The 17,861-nt window shown below is 54.1% G+C and overlaps 1 pseudogene; it reads right to left on the reverse strand.

Annotated features, from left to right (window-relative positions):
- Positions 1 to 3,836: 3,836 nt before the first annotated feature.
- LOC132243767 (E3 ubiquitin-protein ligase TRIM39-like) lies at positions 3,837 to 10,434 on the reverse strand (annotated as a pseudogene).
- Positions 10,435 to 17,861: the final 7,427 nt, after the last annotated feature.

Raw genomic sequence — 17,861 nt, forward strand, 5'->3', positions numbered from 1 at the left:
CTACTCATCCCAAGCCACCCACGAACCCCTGTACCCAGGACACTCAGGCATCATGTATGCGTGCTAGGTACCCACACATAAACCATGGGCAGGAAGCCTGCTGAATGACCATGGACTACAAATCCCAGAGGCACCTGGAAGCAGGAAGAGGAAGTGACAAGAAATCCTGCATCTGGGATTTGTTGTCCATTGTCAGTCAGCAGGCTACTGACACCCTCCCACACCCCACCATACCCACAGCCCCATGCCAACCACATACCCCACACCCCTCCATGCCCACCCCACCCTCCCCAACACACATTATCTACCATACCCACACCCCAGTCACACCTCTGCTGCCCAACCACACACCCCACATACCCCACCTAACCCCAGGGCCAGCCCATCCATGCCTGCAAAACCTGCAGCTGCAGGCGGCCCTGCAGCCAAGGGACCGTGTGAGGCCGGCGTCCTCCCCAGCAGGGAAGTGAAAGGCATGGTTTTAAACTCCACGCCTATTTTCGGTGCCAAGTTTAAAACTGTGCCTTTCGCATTTGCTTCCTTGGCAGCTAGAAGCAGGACCTCTCCTGCACTGATAGGGCTGGGGTCTTGCCTGAAGAGCCCCATCGCACCTGCAGGGGAGGGGGCCAAGCTGGGCTGGGAGAGCCCTGCCTTACCTGCTCCCTGCCGGGCCCAGCCCAGCCCAGCACAGCCCAGCCCAGCCCTCTGCATCTGTGGGGCTGCTCAGGATGGCCGGGCAGCAGCTCTCTGCACCTGAGTGTAAGGGGGTGGAGGGGGTGAGACTGAGCTGCGGATGGCTGGACGGGGGGAGGATGGACGGCTGTATGTGTATGGGTAGGGGCGGTGTCTATGTGTGTGTCACTATCTTTTATTAGACCAACTAAATAGTTAGAAACATTTTTCTTAGCAAGCTTTTGGGCTTAAAAGACCTTGCTCAGGCTGGGGAAGCACCTGCAGTTGGTGTGTGCGCGCACGCTCTTCCTGGATGGAACGAATAGTAGAGGCTGGTCTGCATTCAAGAAGGGCAGTCAGTGGAGATGTAAACTGAGAAGCCAGTAGGTGAGAGGCAGGCTGGGGTGGGGGAAGGGGGATGAATGTAGCAGGTAAAAGTGGAGAGGTACCTGGGGAGTCAGATGTCAGGCAGCTTATAGTGTGTCATAAATCCAATGTCTATGTATAGTCCAGGGATGTACTTAGTAGCTGTGTCTTTGAGAGTTGTGCTGAGTTGCTCTTTGGTATGTAGATCAGGTAAAATTCCTTCCCTGGAGGTATCAGATGGCAGGTGAGGAGGTAAAAAAAATCTTTCTTGTTGTTCTGAAATGAAATTTAAAATCCAAAATCGGCTAAAATTTGGCATCTTCCATGTTTCAGGGATGTACTTGCTAGCCATGTTGGTCTGAGATGAGAAGAAATACAAAAAATGTAGAATTCTTGGTTCCTAAATAATGCCTTTTATTAGACCAGCTGGGAAATCACAAGAAAAAGCTGGACCTAGAGGGACAGCTTTCCGTCTCCAGCTTCCTCTGTGCAAAACTGAAGTTTATTTCCTACCTGTGGGAACTTTTTATCATCTATACTTTTCTCAGAGCCTGATGAAGGGACTTTGAGCCCAAAAGCTTGCAGAAAAGGACAATTTCCTTGTGATTTCCCAGTTGGTCTAATAAAAGGTATCATTTTGGAACCAAGAGTTCTAGATTTTTGTATTTCTTCTATGTTTAGTCAATGATTTTTTGTATCCAGGAGGTTGATGAAGTGAAGTTCATAGGTTTATCTGTGAAAAGTGTTTTGTGCATTCCCTTTGAGGATTAATACTGAGAGATTGGAGAGAGAATGGTTCTCCTGTGAGAAATTTGCTCCCACCGGTAATTGGGTATTCTTGTCTTTGATAGATTTCTGTTGTGCGTTTGTTCTGGTGCACAGTTGTTGTTTGGCCTCTCCTACGTATTTTCCATCAGGGCGTTTGCTGCACTGGATGAGCTATACTACATTTCTGGAGGTGCAGCTCTAAGATCCAGGAATGCTGATGGCTCTGTTGTGGGGTGTAGTCATTGTGGGGTGGTGATGTGTTAGCAGGTTTTGCATTTCTTTTCATGGCATGGCCTGGATCCATTTGGTGTGTTTAGGGCCGTAGGAGGTTTGCTTCTGGTGATGAGGTTAGTGAGGTTCAGTGCTTGTTTAAGGGTAGGATGGGTGGATCTGGGAAGATCTCTTTAAGAACTGGGTCTTCTTCTAGTCGGGTTTGCAATTGTTTGAGGATTTTCCATGTAGGTTCCAGGGAGGGGTGATACGTCGTAACCAGCAGTGTGCGATTCGTGGGGTTTTCCTTCTGCACTGCAGCAATTCTTCACATGGTATCCAAGTGGCTCTTTCAAACGTGCATCTGTCTCTCCAGAGGAGTGTCCTTGTTGTGTGAAAACCTTTTAAAGATTTGTGAGGTAGCAATCCTGGGCGTTCAGGGAGAAGAGGCGACATATGCCCCCCCAGCCTGGCAGGGTCCCCCCAGCCTCCCCCACCAGCACTAGAAGGGGAAGGGGCGCTCCCCACCCTGAAGCCCAGCTCCCATGGGGGGAGGGGACCTCCAATTTTGTGCTTGCCCAGGGCCCCAGTGCACCTTCATCCACCTCTGTGCTTGTCACTGCCCCACCACCGATGCCTTCTTCGCATCAGGGGGCCCCAAAACTATGCCTTGCAGGGGACCCCCAAAAAATTGTGGGCTGACCCTGCTTCCCCCCACACTATATACAACAATACAACTCTATTTTGAGCCATTATGCTGTCGCCTCTAGATACACAAGGAAACACCCATAACACCAAACAAAAATATTTTTTTTAAATGAAGTTTAAAAAAGGTATAGTAGATGTTTGATTGTTTTTCGTATATGATTTTTTTTCCTGTTTCAACATGGCACCCTCACCTCCCAGTAGGGGTACTTTCAGGGCAAGGGAAGGGACATCCAGTGGCAAAGGTCAGGGGTTGGGGCAGGACATCTGGTCCCAAGATTTAAGACTTCCAAGGGAAGTGGTGCTGGCTCCTACCCTGGGGGTCTTTAAGAGGAGGCTAGACATTTACCTGGCTGGGGTCATTTGAGCCCAGTTTTCTCTCCTGCCCACAACAGGGGGGTTGGACTAGAAGATCTACAAGGTCCCTTCCAACCTTACACCTATCAATCTCTAAAAGATGGTGACAAGGGGGCAGAGCCACCCTTGCAGCCCTTGGCAGCTCACCCAAACTCGTTAAACGGCCCTCTAGCTGAAATAATTGCCCGCCCCTTGTCTAGGGTGACTCATGCTGTTCAGCCACACATGGCTCCAGACATGCTGCCTGGCTCTGGACTCTCACACCAGAAAGCTGGGGCAGCGCTGGGCTCAGCGACTCCAACATGCATTAGATTTCAAGGGCAAGAACTCCCTAAGGAGATGCTAGGATAGGACGTGCAGAGAGCAGTCTGTGCAACACAGAGTGGCTTTTTTAAGACAAAAGACAGGGAATAGAGGGAGGGCAGTGCTGAAAGGGGCGCACAGAGTAAAGGTGATAAACCCATGGGGACTGCAGGGATCTGTAAGTGAAGGATGAGAATTTGGAGACAGTCCCTTCCAGTGGGCAGTGCTGTGAGTGCAGGGATGGGAGATGAATGACCCCTGGGGTGCAGGACAGCAGCAGGGTCCAGGCTAAAGCAGCTCCAGAGACTGGGGGACCCCAGCCCTGCCCACCCCCCCCCCCCCGGGGGGCACTGGGGGGGCTGGCAGTGGGCGGCGTGGGGCACGGACAGTCTGTGCCCCGGGTCATGGCAGTGACAGAGACTTCCTTCAGGGCTGGGCTGGGACCAGGCACAGGATCAGGGAGCTGCACTAGTGCCCCCCTCATGGTGACCAGGCTAGAAATACGGGTGCAGGGTCCCAGAGAAGGAGTCAGCGAAAGTGAAGAGATGGGACCTGTCAGTCATGTTTTAAAATGAGACCTCGCCCAACTCATAGTCAAGGAAAACCCTCATGCGCCTGGGCCGCACACGCACAGGGAGGGGTTGGCTGGAAGGTCCAGGTCATGTAGGTGCCATCCCACGGCCACACGGCCCAGTATCCAGTCAGGTGTGAATGTGACTTGCACGGACGCCCAGCACACGCCCAGAGCCCACTCTGTCTCGTCTCCCACCTCCACCTCCCAGTAGTGCCTCCTGCCCGTGGACCCTTCCGAGCCCAGCACAAAGGGCTAAAAATCAAATCTCTCAGGGATGTTGGGCAGATCCTGTCGTGTGTCTCCATCACTAACACATTTCCAATCCTCAGACAGGACAAGGTTGGGATGAGCCGTGTCTGGGTCCAGAGTCATGTCCACTGGGGAGAGAGTCATGGGTCAGGGCCGGGGCAGGCGGGGCCCCGAGATCATGGGGAATTCACTGCGTCCCCAGGAATCACGGGTCAGTCCCTACTGGGAAATCACCATTGCCCACAAGGGAAACAGGGAGAACAGGAAATGGCCCCGGGGGCAGAGTGGGACGTTCCCACCCAGACTCTTCATCCCTGGGGCAGAGTGGGGGCAGGAGGGACAGGTGCCGGACCCAGGAGGGGTGAGGAGAGGGGCAAGTGTCAGGGAGTGGGGGCAGGTCAGGCCCTGAGAAGAGGGAGGGACATGACATAAGTCATAACAGCAGGTCCATGTCCTGCCCCTCCCTGACACCAGGCTGGGCTGCTTGGCCCCAGTGGCACAGCTGGGCGGGCTGTGGGGGGGCAAGAGGGCTGGGTGCCAAACCCGTGAGATGGTGTCACAGGCGCTGTTGGGAAGAGGTGCAGGCAGTGAGGCTGGCTGGGAGGGGGCTGGGAGAGCTGGGGGCTGGGAGACAGCAGGGAGCAGAGGGGTGCAGAAAGCAGCCTGCGCTGGGAGAAGGGGGTGGCAGGGATGAGCAGAGGCAGGGCCTAGGGAGCTCTGTGGTCTGGGTCACTTGGTTTGCTGCCAACAGCAGATTGGTGCCCTGCTCTGCCCCAGCTGGGACCCTCCATGTCCCCAGCCCCATGGGCACAGAACTGCAGCCAGGGCAGCCCCACAGCCAGCTCCTTCCTTCACACAGCCCAGCCCAGCCCAGACGTCAGGGCCAAGACTCACTGGATGTGGGAGGGAAGGGAGAAGGGCAGTGGGGAGCATTAACAAGGGGAACTAAACACAGGTGAATAGGGCCCATTGCTAATGGGTTTGGGGCCACAGAGCATGGAGGGGCCATTTCCCAACTGACTGCCCCTTCCCCCTGCACTGGGAGCAAGGCTCAGTTCCTAGGCAGTGCACCTGCTCTAGGACTCTATACTGGGACAGCTGCACTGGGTCAAGGACACCACGTGCAGACAGGGTTTGGGACACGGCTGGGATAGGGGCCTCCTGCCCTCAGATTATTGCATGCTCCCATCCCCGTGGGAATGAACAACATGTGCCCCTGGAGGCTGGGGGGCATGGTGACCAACAGCAGGCGGTGGCGCTGGTGTTGGCGAGCAGGGACCACCCACAGGTGGCCACGGTGGCAGTGAGTGTGGGCCAAGCGGGCCACGGCAGTGGGTGGCAAGCGGGGACCGCTCCACAGCTGCCAGTGGGTGCGTTGGCGGGGAGCGACAGTGGCCAATCTTGGTGGGGGGAGGGGGGGGCACGTGCCCCCCTGTGCCCTCCCTACGTGTCGACTATATCCATGGGACTGAGCTACTGCATGGACCATCCCCCCACTGCAAAGCTAGACATGGGCTTCAAGCACATTTAAGTGACTTTGGGGCAGCTTTTTTGTTTTTTTAATTTTTCATGTTCCAAGCCAAATTGGCCAAATCAATTCCAAATCCATCAGTCCAGAACCATAAGTGGCCCTACTACCAGCAAACATCCTCCACCCCACCTGCGGCTTCAGATGTTTCCAAATCCTTTGGCAAGCATCCTACTTGCAGGCCCATGCCTAGAGGCTTGGGGTTTGGATGCCTCCGAGTTTTGCTTGCCTTTAGCCATAAGGCCCCAGGAGCAAGCTAGGAAGGAGTCTCCCATTTCCATAAAGTGGGCATAAAGCCAAGGTTAACTATGCATTACGTACATGAGTACTACCCCATGCCAACAGAGCAGTCTTTCCCAAGCGCGACTATGAAGTCACTGTGGTGATCCCAGTATTTCCCCCAGGTAAGGATAGACTATGCTTGATCTGAGCCTTCAAGAGGCCGAGAAGCAATAACTTTGGGGCAGAAATCACGGGCCATTTCAGACCTGTGCTAATGTACACCTAGGAAACGCCAGATGACTGACCCCAGGAAGGGCAGGCAGGGGAGGGCGGGTAGGCTGGGGGGTCTTTTCAGAGCATCAGTGTGAAAAATATCTTCCCCTCATTTCTGTCCCCATGACCTACTCTGCCATTTGTCCCTTAGAAACGGACTGACTTCCTCCAGCTCAACAACTAGACTGAAGATGGAGACAGCTCCAGCCTGAACTGCCTGCCCAGAGCAGTTTCTCCCTCCGGGACTGAGAGTTTCACAGACCTGCTCCAGCTGCACCTGGGCACCCCAGCATGTGCACTGCTCCCAGAGCCCCGGGAACCCCTGTGCCTTCCACTCCGCTTTGTCACCTCTCAGCTCCGTGTTCTTGGGAAGCCTGGCACAGGACACAGCCTGTCCAACTCACAAAAGACTCTCGCCCCGCCCCCCAAGCCTGAACAAGAACTGATCAGAAGAAGGACTTACAAAAGACAAGGCAGATGCAGTGGGAGATGCGCCTAAAGCCCTTCAGACAAGAGTGATAAGCAGGGATCCTGGTTTTCTCTGCTTAAAAATTGCAAATTCTCTGATTAAGAACCCAAAATCTGTGATTAAAATGAAAGGCCCCGCCCCAGCCCCCAGTCTCAACAGCCCTCCTGATGCCCTTCACAACAGCCCCCCAGACAGACACAGACATGCAGGCACAGACACTGACACCCGGCCCAGCAGGTAAGTGTGTGTGGGGGAAGGGGTGGGGCAGGGCAGGGCAGGGCGGGAGAAAGGAAAGGTGCTGGGGGGTAGATCAAGAAGGGGGGGAGTGTGCCCCTGTGTCCACTCCCAGGAGCAGGGCCAGGGGATGAGGGCAGGGGTGCCACTCTGTGGGCCACACACATGCCGGCTGGCCTGAGAGGAGGTTCGCGCACGGAGGCCACCACAACAACTCTGCCACTGCGCCCTGCACTCCCATCCCACGGCCACCTGCATGGCTTTGTGGGCAAGTGGCGCAGGGCACTGCAGCGCGGTGGCAACCACCGTGTGCGGCCCACATACATGCCACCTGGCTGCAGGGTGAAAGGGGGGGCTTGCATGCAGTAGCATGCCCCGCAACCGGCTGCACGGCTCCACGGCAGTGCAGGGCAGTGGCTGCAGGCAGGGTGGGGGGGCTTTGCAGACAAGCGCTGCCACCATGGAGCCATGCCCTTCGCCCCTGGGTCCTAGAGGTAAGTGGGGTTTGCGGGCTGTCGCGCAGGATGGGGAAGATGGTTGGGGGCTGAGGGAGCGGGGGGTGCTGCCAGCCCCAGGCGGCACATCGCAGCTGGGAGCAGGGCCAGGGGTGAGGGCAGGGGTGCGCCTCTGCAGGGGCCTTTGTGGGCAAGTGATGCAGGGTGCAGTGTGATGGTGCCCACCACGTGTGGACCGCACACATGCCACCTGGCCGCCTGCCCAAGGGAGGAGGAAAGGGAGGCTGGCATGTGGCCATGGCACAGCTGCATGGCCAACTGCAGCCACGGCAAGGGATAGGGGCTTGGGAGGGAGGGGGCTCACACCCGGTGGCCGATACCATTTACCTGGAGGCCTGTGACAGCGATGACAGCTGCTGCCTCCAAAACCTCCCGCTGCTGCCGCGGAGCCGTGCCCAGAGCTGTGCAGCTGGCTGCCAGGCGGCAGTGGTAGCGTGGTGGTGGCCAGGCAGCACGCAGCCATCCCACCACCATCCTGCGTTTTCTCCGATAAAAACAGGGAATCCATGGCTTTCTCCGTTTTTCTGTGGGAAACAGAAAACCCGGATCCGTGGTGAAAAGAGTGAAGCAACTCCCCTGGTCTCATTTGCATCCGAGATGGAACCAGGTGACAACTCATTTAAATGGGAGGGGGGACAGGCATGCACCTTCATCAGCATTCAGGATGGAAAACAGAGATTCCAAGACAAGGGCCACACTGAATTCTGGGACCACAGAAGCAGGGGAGCACTGCACAATGGGGATCCCTGCTCCCAATGCTAATCAACCCACATCTACACACACCCAACTCAGCATTTATCAGACCAATTCTAGTAATGACTCTCCTATTGGCAGGGGTGCCACTCTGTGGGCCACACACATGCCGGCTGGCCTGACAGGAGGTTCGCACATGGAGGCTGCCACTGCAACTCTGCCACTGCACCCTGCACTACCATCCCACAGCCGCCTGCATGGCTTTGTGGGCAAGCAGCACAGGGTGTTATTGGTATCCAAAATACTGAATCTGCCCGTCTGTATTGTGAGCTCCCTCAGAGTGATGCCACCCATAGCCAGGACTGATCAGTTCCTGTTATCCAGCACATGAACCATTGTTTGCCCCTAAACAAACCTTGTGTTCTCCCTTGAGCCATTGTTAGTTCTCTACAAAAACCCCTACCCAAGCTCAAGTGTCTGTCCTGGTGCTTGGATCCAACGCTGCACCAGCTCCACTCCTTTTCTGCCTGGACTCTCACCACTGATCATGCTAAGGGCTCTGCCTGTTTGCCAGCTCCAACAAAGCCTGGGAAACTCGACTGGTTCAAGATTTGCTGAGTGGCGAGACCCCAACTCTCTCTCTCGGACCCGACTTTTATTCTCTTACTCCAGGAACAGCTTTCTAGACCAGACTTTTGCTAATCAAACTCAAGCTAGACTTCCCCAAAAACCTAATTGAAACTCTGTAATATTGTAATTGTTTATTTGGCTCTGTCTTGTATGGCTATTATTACTGGTATCATAAGTTCATATACCTGGCAATAAATAACTTTTATGGTCAAATTGGTAGCTATACTTTCTCTGTGAACCTCACCTACTCTTTCTTCCCCTTGACCTCCCCATTTTCTCTGCAGCAACGCTTCTTTTACCTAAGCCAAAGACCCCAGTAATGCCCAATACTACAGCAGGGTCTGCTCATCGGGGGGTTACTACTAGGACCATTGTGACAAGAGATTGGGACGTGCTGAGTTTTGAGGCGCATGAGGGTATCAGCTGAAAGTGCTGATCGGACCCAACCTGCTCAGACGTACTCAGTAGCATGTGTGTATGTGTGTCTAAGTGCACTCATTATTGTCCTGCTGAAATAAGGGATGAACTGAGTTCAAGGCACATGAGGGTGTCAGCCTATCAATGCTGAATAGTCCAGCCTGACTCAGATGCGCCCTGTTAACCCGTGTGCTTGTGTCTGACTGCATTTATTGTTGCCCTGATGAACAGAGTTCAAGGCATATGAGGGTGCTTGCCTGTCAATGCTAAATATCCCAGCCTGGCTCAGGTATGTCCTGTTGATCTGTGTGTGTATGTGCATGCATATGTTTGACTGATGCAGCGGTTGGAGGAACCCAGTGCTGTTGAACCTGAGTCCTGCAAGATAGCTCCATTGGGGTGAGGGCTTGCAGAAGGGAGAGATGCAGCTCCATACAGAAACACAAATAACACAAGCAGCGCATTGATAGAATTACAGTGACCCCCAGAAACATACCTCTAATAAATGAGCACACCCCAAAGTGACGGGCAAATCTGGTAACAGCTTGCTCTGCACAACCAGGCAGAGGCAGAACCAGGGCAGGGTTGAGGGATCCCTGCAAGGCTGGAACTCACACCCCATCTGGGGGCAGACTGACCCAAGGCAGGCCCTCCCCATGCTCAAGTCTCGTGACCCACAAGGGGATGGTGACCGCTCCGCAGGGCTGGGTGTGTGCATGGATGTGAAGAGTGGGACACACCAGGTTTCCCTGCAGAGCCTGCCTCATTCATTGAAAGCCTCGGAGATCATCTCCACTACAGAGCTGATCTGAGTCATCAAAGTCTCTTAAGGATGGACCTAGCACTCTTTCAGACACAGGCAGAAGTTACCCAAGGCAGGCTCATGGGATTGCTGGGCTCTGGTTGAGTGTGTGGGCACCACAGACAGAACAGACCGACTGAAGCAAGGGGAGCTACTTGTGGCTCAGATGGCATCAAAGGGAAGGACTCAGGATCCCAACACACCCTTAGGCCTGGAGTCTATCATGGCCCAGAGACCAACCCTGTCCAGGGCCCGGTGTATACAGAATGTATTGGGCTGGGGGCAGCAGAGGGAGAAAGCAGCAGGGATGCAGCTATTCTTGCTGGTCACAGCAACAAAGCTCATTTTGGGGCATCATGATGGTGGCAGAAGTGGCCACAGGGAACAAAGCTGTCTAAAAGGAGAGGTCTGGGGTCACTGATATGAGAAGCAGTCACTCACCTGCATGTCCTCGGGCTCTTCTGAATCCTGGAATCAACCAGCAGAAAGAGGTGAGAATTCACACAGCAGAGTCACTGCAGCAGGACCCAGTTCAAAGACCCTGGGGCAAACTCTGATGTCCCCACCCCTGGGGCTGCCTGGGAGCTGGGGCAAGGAGGAGTCAGGGCTGCAGTGTTTGGCCCCGCATTCCTGCAGCGGCCAGGGAGAACTGGCACACCCCCCAGGAGGGTCCCCGCAGCAGCTGTATCCTGCCCCGTCTGCCTGGACCAGAGAGGAGGGGGCCATGGGCCTGGCTGGGTGGGGACATCCAGGCATCATGGCAGAGGCACCAGGGGGATTGATGTCAGGCCGGACAATATTTGATGTCAGAGGCACCAAGGGGATTTGATGTCAATTTGATGCTAAGAAGTCCCAGGGCTCTCCCAGGTGCTGCCATTCCCCTACAGAGCTGATGAGGACCAGGACTAATGCACACGCTGTCAGAGCCCAAGGGACTCAGCAGGGATCAATCAGACATCCTCCCTGCAGGCCCAGGGCACTGAGGATCCAGCTCTGAATCCATCTGTGGTAACATATCACATCCAGCCAACCAAAACGCTCCACAAGGAAACCCCCACCCGCCCTTCTGCCCCGCAGGGCTCAGCCCCTCACAGCTGGTGTTGTCATGGGTCTGGTGCAGGGGGACGGCACTGTCCCTCTGAGCACCAGCGTGCAGCCAGGGAGGGCTGGGCAGGAAATGGCCCTTTCCTCTCAGAACAGCTCTCCTGGAGCTACATAATCCGGCCGAACCCTCCCTGCAAGGACTGGCTAGGGCTGCTCAGGGAATTCACCTCAGCCATCCCCAGGCCCCGCTGGCAGCTGCTGCTGGGAATGCTCCAAGGCTGGGACTCGTGCACCAGCACAAACTCCTCTGAGAAGTGAACCCCCTGTGCATGTCCCCCCCGTCTGGGCTGGGACTGCCCCTTCCCCCTGGGACTGCCCCCTCTGGCTCCAGTCCCAGCTCCAAGTGTCAGGATCTGAGCATCAAGCAGCAAAACCCAGAGCGAGTGAAACACAGGACACTTCTGTACAGCAAAGGCACCCCTTTCCCAGGATTTGGGCCACTTGGGCTGGGGCACAGGCCTCTAAGCCCAGCTCTGGTCCTCTGAGAACATGCACACAAGGGCTCCGATAACCCAGCTCCACAGCTTCCCCTGCAGCACCCTCTTCCCTTCCCCTGCCTTTTACCCCAGAACCATTACAAGAAATAATGGCCATTACAAGAAATAATGGCCACAAGCTAGCAAAGAGCAGATTTAGACTGGACATTAGGAAGAACTTCTTCACAGTTCGAGTGGCCAAGGTCTGGAACGGGCTCCCAAGGGAGGTGGTGCTCTCCCCTACCCTGGGGGTCTTCAAGAGGAGGTTAGATGAGTATCTAGCTGGGGTCATCTAGACCCAGCACTCTTTCCTGCTTATGCAGGGGGTCGGACTCGATGATCTAGTGAGGTCCCTTCCGACCCTAACATCTATGAATCTATGAATCTATGAGACAGAGCCCCTGGAAGTGCCCCTTACCCAGGGATCCTATCAGAGCCTCCTGCAGTTTCTTCCTCCCCAGGGAAATCCTGGATTCCTTCTCCAGATCAAGGAACTTGGGGACTGGATACAGAGGAGTCACCTCCTTGGCCCTGCAGAGACATGAGGGTAATTATTCCTCTCACTCCTCCACCAGAAGCTCCCACTCCCTCGAGGCTGCAAAGGGAAATAGGTGGGAGCTGTGGACAGGGCAGTCAGTGCTGGTGCAGGCTGCTGACTCCCAGCCCGGGGCACTGGGAGGTGAAGCTGATACTCAGAAGGCTTCAAACAGAGCTATTCCAGCAGGTCTGAACCAGCAAGCCCTTCTTGTGCAGCCACAGCTCACACCAGCAGAGTAGCGCTGTGCCCTGTACGGCTTGTACCAGTGTCAGGGGAAAAGCTGTACTGGGAAAGAACTGGTTTCTGGCATAATAGAGTCTGTCCCAGGGCTTTTGCCTAGAGAACTGCTCTGTAGGGGTGGAGATGTTCACACCTCTAACAGACCCTGGCCTTGGTCCATTTGCAGAGAAAATGCAGACCAGGCAGTGACAGCCTGATCCCCTGACATGTGCCCTGACCACAGGCCCCTCTGGGACGGAGTGGCTGCTCCTGGGACTGGCCCCATTCTCCAGGCCCAGCTGCTTCGCAGTTTCACTCTCGGCTTCCAAACAGCCAGTCCCTGGTGAGGTCTCTATCCACAGGCATTGTCCCACTGGGGCCTGGGCTGAGACACTTGGCTCTCTCTCTACAACCCCCTGAGACTTTCAGCCATTAGAGGCCAGGTCCCAGCCAGGACCCCCGCAGGGAGGGGCTTATTCAGCCCCAGGCTGTGGGGAATCTCCTACGCTGGTTGGGTTGCAGAGTGGCAGCAGCAACCCCAGGGCCACAGGGATGGAGGAGGCAGGACCAGGTGGGTGCTGATGGCTGAGGCTGCAGCCTTGTCTGAGCAAATGGGAGAAGAGAGGCAAAATGAAACTCAACCATACCTGCTCACAGCACTTCCACCACCCTGCAGGGGATGAGACACAGAACAGAGTCACTGTCACCGCCCAGCGCAGCCCTTCCTTGTGCTACCAGGAGCACAGCCCCTCTCACACCTACTCTTCTTCAGGGACACAGGACTAGAGCAGGAACAGGAACAGCATTTCACCACCCTCCCCTACCTCCCCGACTGCCCGAACCCATCTCCCTGCAGCTCCAGTCCTGGGGCCCTGCATGTGTTACCAGATTTGCCCATTACTTTGGGGTGTGTTTATTTATTACGGATACATTTCTAGGGTCTTTGTAATTTTATTAATGTGCTGCTTGTGTTACTTGTTTCTATACGGAGCTGTATCTCTCCCTTCTGCAAGTCCTCCCCCCCCCCCAGCAGAGCTACCTTGCAGGACTCAGTTTCAATGGGGCTGGGTTCCTCCAGTCACCAAATCAGTCATACACACAAACACACACAGATTAATGTGACACGCCTGACCCAGCCGGGTTGATCAGCATGGACAGGCTGACACCCTCATATGCCAGGAATCAGTTCATCAGAGCAGCAATACACTGCAGTCAGACACGAGCACACAGGTGAACAGAAGACCTCTGCATCCGGCTGGGTGTCCAGCTGACACCCTCACGGGCCAGCATTCAGTTCATAAGGGCACGTCTGAGCCAAACTGGGTTAATCAGCCTGTACAAGCTGGTCCCCTTATGTGTTTCAAACTCAGTGCATCCCAGTCTTTTGTCCTAACTGTCCTGGTAGGGTTAGCCTCTTGATGAGCAGACCCCAAAGTATTTCTCAGCTTCACAGGGATTTTTAGCTTAGGTAAAAGAAGTGTTGCTACAGAGCAAGTGGGAAAGGAAAAGTAAAGAAGGAAAAATACACCCAGTTACCACCAGTTTAACTATAAAATTATTTATTGCTAAGTATGTGAAATATATAATGGTACTAGTAGTAATAGCTATGCAAAGGAAAACAAACACAAACAGTTACAATGCTACCCTGGGTTCACTAAGTATTTGGGGAAACTTAGCTCAAGCTTAACTAATACAGTTCAGGTTCAGAAATCTATGCCTAGAGAGAAAAGAGACAAGACAGAGAGACAGAGCTGGGGTCTCACCAGACGAAGGCACTCAGGTTGCAATGCTGACAGGTGAAGTTCTTAGCACAGTCCTTGAAGAGAGACAATCTGTTTCTTCCAGCTTCTCAGGAACAACAGCGGATGGTGTCAGAGAGATTTCTCCTCTTGAAGCACAACTTTGCTTTTTATTTTTTTTTTAACTGATTTTTATAACCTCAGTTCAGCTTCTTCAAAGCATTGTTTTAATAGTGTAAATCATTGTCTTTTCTATTGACAAGGGTTATTTGGTTTGGAACATCTCAAGGAACTGACTGATAACCAGGAAAAACATAAGTTTTTAAGGAGTAACCGGACACTTAGGAGGCAGCTTGAAATTCTTATGGGTAGATGATACACTGGATGGGATACCTCATTGTTTCTTCAGAAACAACAAATAGCTTGCAGCGTCAAAGTTTTGTATTTTTACCTGTTGTCAATAGGCCTCAGCTTAGCATGACTTTTCCCGATCTTACTAAAAAGGATTGATTACTTGAAGTGTTCATAAACTTTGTGAGGAGGACTTCCATCAGTCATCCCAGGAAAGTATGACAATATTGTGGTTAGGGCTCCAAAGGGCTGGACACTGTGATGAACCCTTTACCATTGTTCAAATGTTGCCCATACCCCTGCTGACTCCGTCTCTTGCCTCAGCATTCCCTAACCTGGCAACTGAGTTTTAGCCAATCAAGTTTAAATAGGCCTCCCATAGTGGGACCGGGGAACGTACAGCCGAAGAAGCCTATTAAACTTTACTTCTGCTTAGGTCTGGTTAGATGAGGGGTGTGTGTGTGTGTGTGGGTGGGGCCAGGGGGAGTCCTTTGTAAATCCACATTAGAATTGGTCTGATAAATGCTGAGCTGGGTGTGTGTAAGTGTGGGTTGATTAGCATTGGGAGCACAGATTCCCCATCATGTAGTGCTCCCCTGCTACTCTGATCCCAGAATTCACTGCAGTCTTTGCTTCAGGTATTCTGTACATCTTCCATTTAAATGAATGGTCACCTGGTTCCATCTCAGATGCAAATGAGTCCTAGGGCAGTTGTTTCACTCTTGTCACCCAGATCTGGAGGGCTTTGGGTGCGTCTCCCACTGTATCTTCATTGTCTTTCACAATCAGTTCTTGTTCAGGTAGAGGTGGGGAGGGGGGAAATTCTTTGCGAGTCAGACAGGCTGCATCCTGTCCCAGGGTTCCCCAAGAACATGGAGCTGAGAGGTAACTCATGCACCACAATGCACCCCCTACCCTGCATCAACCTAGGAGCTCCCTGGGACTTAGAGGCCAGCGCCTCTCTGGCCTGGGCACTGGGGCACATTTGACCCAGTCTCTCCTGCTGGAGCTCAGGCATCGGCTGCTGACACTTCCCCTCCAGCTCCATGATCAGAGCACTCAGGCGGGCAGCATTTTCCTCCCTCCTCCTTACAAACTCCATTTCCAGCTCTCCCAGCTAGGCTAGCAGGACACACTCATGTTCAGCCAGGAGCTGGCTCAGCCCCTCACACTTGAGCACAGCCAGCCGCCTCTCCACCTCTGTCTGTTTCCAGGGTGGGCAGAACCATGCAGAGGCAGGGCAAGGCCATGGTAGAAGAAGTGGGAAACGGGGGAAGAAGAACAGGGAACTGGAGACTCAGGGGAGATGGCCCTGAGCTTTTTCCAGGCTGCAGAGAACACCTCATTCCCACCCCACAGAGTCCAGCCCAGGGCATTTCTGGGGGGATGCAACCCTGCCAGTCCAAGAGGGAACTTTCTCACAGCCCCCAGACATCCCAGCACTCCAGCTGCAGCAGGACCCGCATGACCCAGGGGTTTGCAGGACAGGGCCCTGAGAGCACAGCGCTGTCTCGACTCATCCATAATGCAGGACCAGACGCTGTTCTTCTTATGGCAGTGTAAACCCTAAGGATCCTCCTTGATTTCAGTGCTGGCACTCCTGATTTACACTAGGCGAAATAGTAGATTGAGCTCTTAAGTATTCATTTGACCCCAAACCTCGCCCAACGCCACAGACACAGAGCAGCAGCAGCCCCCCCACCCCGTGCTGGGCACCTGCCAGGAGCCTTTCACTCTCCTGCTCCCAGGGGCATTTCAGGCCCTGCAGCTCCTCTCTTTGCTCCCCTCAGGCACTCCAGGCAGCTCCGGATTTGCTCCTGCAAACACAGGACATGTCTCTGGTGCCTGGTTTGGGGCCCTTGGTTTCTGCCCAGCAATAAAACCCTCCCTGCGCAGAGCAAGGCTGTGTGAGCGCTGCCCACAGCTCTGACCCCCAGAGCGAGTGCCCCGAGCTCCAGGCAGACTGTGGCCAGAGAGGCTAGACCTGCCCAGTCCCTCCCCACAATCACCGTCTCCCGCCACATGCCTGTGCCCATTCTTGGCAGTTCCTGGCTCTAGTCCAGGCTGATCAGACACACATGGGGACTGCCTGACTGCAGAGCAGCTAGAGCTGTGACTTCCAGGTCCCAGACAGCTGTTGGCTATGTAACCCTTCTACCAGGCAGCAACAAGGTGGGCAGCAACAAGGGCTGGGTTCAATTTGGGGGTACTAAATATATTTTACCTCAGCTTGAGCCCCCACCCAGACTACCTGGGAAACACAAAGTGAATCACAAGGGTGTCCAAAGAAACAAAGAACCTTTCCCTTGCAAGCAGTATGGACATAAACCCCTGATTTATTAGAGGCAAACGCCAAAACACAAAATACAGTTAAAAACACTAAGTTCAAAGTATACCGTGTAGTACCCCTACCCCTATTGGGGAATCTTTGACCCAGGCCTTGCAGTCTGAGAGTGGGGGAGTCTCGACCCAAAAGAGGTTAGTCCCCGGGAACGTGAGTGTGTCATCTCGGGGTGCTGTCTCCCTCTGCGTTGCAAAGGGCCCTTTGTTTAGTTGATGCAACTTCAGTGAGCTGCTGGGGAGCACTGATCTCTGCTGCTGCCTGGGTGACTGTGGGGTGTGCTATTAGCTCTTGCCCTGGACTCCTAGTCCAAACCCCACACAGCTATGCCGATTTGAACCCATATCTTCTGTGCCACCTGGCCTCAGGTCCCAGCAGGCTTTCCAGCATCCTCCCCCTCAACTTTTCTTGGGGATCCAGGAGGAAAAGAGACCTCTCAACCCAGGTGGTCTGAAACTTAAATAACATTTCTGACATCACTACAGGGTCCCAATCAGAAGCATCATCATTTGAACACTGCTAATGCAGACCAATCAATTCAAAGGTGGTCAGTGCTTCTGGTGAAGTGGCCAAACTGGTTCCACAGGTTCCTTGGAGGGAATCTTAAGACGATGATGGTCTGGACACACAGAGAGAAGGGACATGATCCCCTTCCAATTCCAGCAAAGGCACAAGATACAGCAAATATGACAGCATGAACAAGATACACAGTACCATGAAAGCAGAACACACTTACAGTACAAAATGACTTGTACATTTTGTCTGTGCTACACCCACTTCGGAGTCCTGGGCGGCCTCCTCGATGGGAACCACAGCGTGAGCTCGGTGCACCCGGCATCTATCACACACCATGCAGATGGGGACTTCGTTCTCCTGGCAGGAGAGCTTCAGAGCCTCTTGGTACCTCCCACACACGCGCTGCCCCTCCAGGCTCCCTCCCTGCCTGCAGCCTCACCAGCATTGCCCAGCTGCCTGTTGGGCCTCAGGTTTCTCTGTGAGGCCGTTTCCCTGCACCGGGGGCAGCAGGTATTTAGCTCTGCCTCCCCCCATTACTGGCTGATGCAGGTAGGGCAGAAGTTGTGCCCATACTCAACAGATACCAGATC

This window comes from Alligator mississippiensis, chromosome 11, assembly GCF_030867095.1.
Source record: "Alligator mississippiensis isolate rAllMis1 chromosome 11, rAllMis1, whole genome shotgun sequence".
Lineage (NCBI taxonomy): Eukaryota > Metazoa > Chordata > Crocodylia > Alligatoridae > Alligator > Alligator mississippiensis.